This window comes from Alligator mississippiensis, chromosome 1, assembly GCF_030867095.1.
Source record: "Alligator mississippiensis isolate rAllMis1 chromosome 1, rAllMis1, whole genome shotgun sequence".
Classification (NCBI taxonomy): Eukaryota; Metazoa; Chordata; order Crocodylia; family Alligatoridae; genus Alligator; species Alligator mississippiensis.
In genome coordinates, this window is record NC_081824.1 from 482,375,162 (window position 1) to 482,377,763 (window position 2,602).

At 48.8% G+C, this 2,602-nt stretch overlaps 1 pseudogene; it reads right to left on the reverse strand.

Moving 5' to 3' along the window:
* Positions 1 to 1,393: 1,393 nt before the first annotated feature.
* Positions 1,394 to 2,341, reverse strand: LOC102562973 (olfactory receptor 51E2-like; annotated as a pseudogene).
* Positions 2,342 to 2,602: the final 261 nt, after the last annotated feature.

A 2,602-nucleotide genomic window follows, 5' to 3' on the forward strand; every position in this document is an offset into this window, starting at 1 on the left:
TGCAGGACCGGCCCCAACTACATCATCCCAGCCAAGGCTTTGTTGAGCTGGGTCCTAAAAACCTCCAAGAATGGAGATGCCACCACCTCTCTGGATAACCTGTTCCAGTGCTTCACCACCCTCCTGGTGAGAGAGTTTTTCCTAATATCTGAACCCAACCTCCCTTCCTGCAACTTGAGGCCATTGCTCCTTGTCCTGTCATCTGCCCCCACTGAGAACAGCCCAGCTCCATCCTCTTTGCAGCCCCTCTGCAGGGAGTTGAAGGCTGCTATCAAAAGTTAAAGGCTGCTATTCTTACTGTGTCTTCAAGTCACGTTCAATAAACATAAAACTCCACATTTTGCATCTTTTAGGTTTTTTTATTTATATTAACCCTGACAATTAAAAAGGAGTTTGAGGTGTCACAAACTTCTGGCCAACAGAGCAGGTAGCACCTTTTGGTTTCAGGATGATCAACCCATAGTAGACATGACTCTTGAGTCCGATTCCTTTAAGTGAAGAGATATTATTTTTTTTTTAAATCATGCATTTGGATACTTTATCTGTGTCTTCTATTTTCTTACACTTTTAAGGGCACTCACATCACACTTTCCAGACTCTCCTCATCACCTCAATTGCTTGAAGCATACTTATTTCTATAATGACACCTGAGAGAATCCCATAATCACAAGACAACAAGGGATGGGGCTGTCAGATAGAAAACAATAGCTGCATATTCATGAGACGCTAAATGCTCACTAGACTAGTTCTACTGTGCATTAGTATGTCATGCAATAAAATTAGTCTACTGAGCATTGGCATCACTAAAGGACCATGCACAGACACTACTGCACAGTAGTTACTGTGCATTGAGGTAGTATCTGTGACTACAGGTATAAAACTTAAAGTGCAGTAGCAAAGGTGCATTAATGCATGTGTAGACATGCCCAGTAGCATGCAGTAAGATGTGTGATAAGGCTCCTGAGCAGGAAAGGCTGTTTGAATGGGTCCAGCAAGCAGTGACTTGTTTGATTAAGTTCTGCCTTGAAAATTCCCCTTTCCTTGTCTTCAGACCAACCAGCGCCAGCCCTGCAGATGTCTTGGGTGAAACAGGGTCATTGAAACTGGAAAGCAGTAAAATGTGCGCCCTCTCCTTCATGGAGGAAATGCGCTGGACTGTGCTCCCACAAGCCCTGCTTCCTAGGGCATATGGGCTGTAATTGAAACTTAGATAGGAGCAACCCAAGCATGGGCACCTCAGGTTCATCCAAGGATGGGGAGTTGTGGTGTGGGGGACAGGAGAGCATGCCAGGAAAGAGGTTTTGTCCCTTGGGACTGCCTGTGGAGAGCCCCTGGCCTAATTTTTTCTAGTGGGAGCAGAGAGCCTAACTGAGGTCCTTCACCGATCTGCAGACTAGCCATGCAGGCAGGATGTTTTGGGGTGGAACAGCCTGAATATCCACCAGCGGATCTGCTTGATTTTCAAGGTGTACAAAATGGGGTTCAAGACTGGCGGCACCAGCAAGTAGGCATCAGCCATGAGCACATGCATGATGGGGGAGAGGTGCTTCCCAAACCGGTGCAGGATGGAGAGGCTGATGAGGATGGCAAAGATGTGGGAGATGCAGGTTTTGAAGGCCTTGGTGCGGGCATCCTGGGAGGTGATGGCCAGCAAGGCTTTGATGATCAGGGTGTAGGAGAGGAGGATGGACAGGGAGTCCACGCCCTTGTTGAAGATAACCATGGTCAGGCCGTACAAGTTGTTGACCTGGGTGTGGGTGCAGGCCAACCTCAGCATGTCCTAGTGCAAGCAGAAGTGGGAGAGGACATTGGACTTGCAGAACAGCAGCCTCATGACCAGATCAGGATGGCCACCAGGAGAACCATGCTGACCACCCCCAAAGGAGGATGGACACCCCCTTTTTCACGATCATGGGGATCATCAAGACCAAGGGGTACTGCAGAGGCTTGCAGATGGGAATGAAGCAGTCCACCACCATGGTGACCAGCACCTCAGACTCCACGGCGGAGAAGGCATGGATGAAGTACATCTGGTCAATGCAGACATCAAAAGTTGATGGTTGTGGAGTCAAACCAGAAGATGCTCAGCACAGTGGGCAGCATGGAGACAGATAAGCCCAGGTCAGCCATAGCCAGCATGGATAAGAAGTAGGACATTGAGATGTGAAGGCTGTGGTCATCCCGTACGATGGAGAGGATGGTGCAGTTGCCCATGACGGCTGTCAGATACACCGAGAAGAGAGGGAAGGCCATCCAGTTGTAGGCATGGCTCAGACCAGTGAGGAATCCCAGTGAGGATGAAGGTCACGTGGCTGAGACCGGTCTGATTCTGAGCTGACATCTCATGTGCTCAGCGCCCTTGGAAGTCCAAACTGTACAGCCCCTCTATGCCTAAATCATCCCCAACCAGTGACTGTCCAACTTCTTCTTGAATCCCTCCAGTGATGGAGAGTCCACCCCTTCCCTCAGCATCTATCCTACTGCCTCACTGGTCCAACACCAAAAGTTTCCCCTACTTTGCCAAACTTACTTTGCTGCAATGTTAAGACTACATGAAACTTGTTCAGGTGCCCTGGGATACAACTAATATGATGTGGTCACC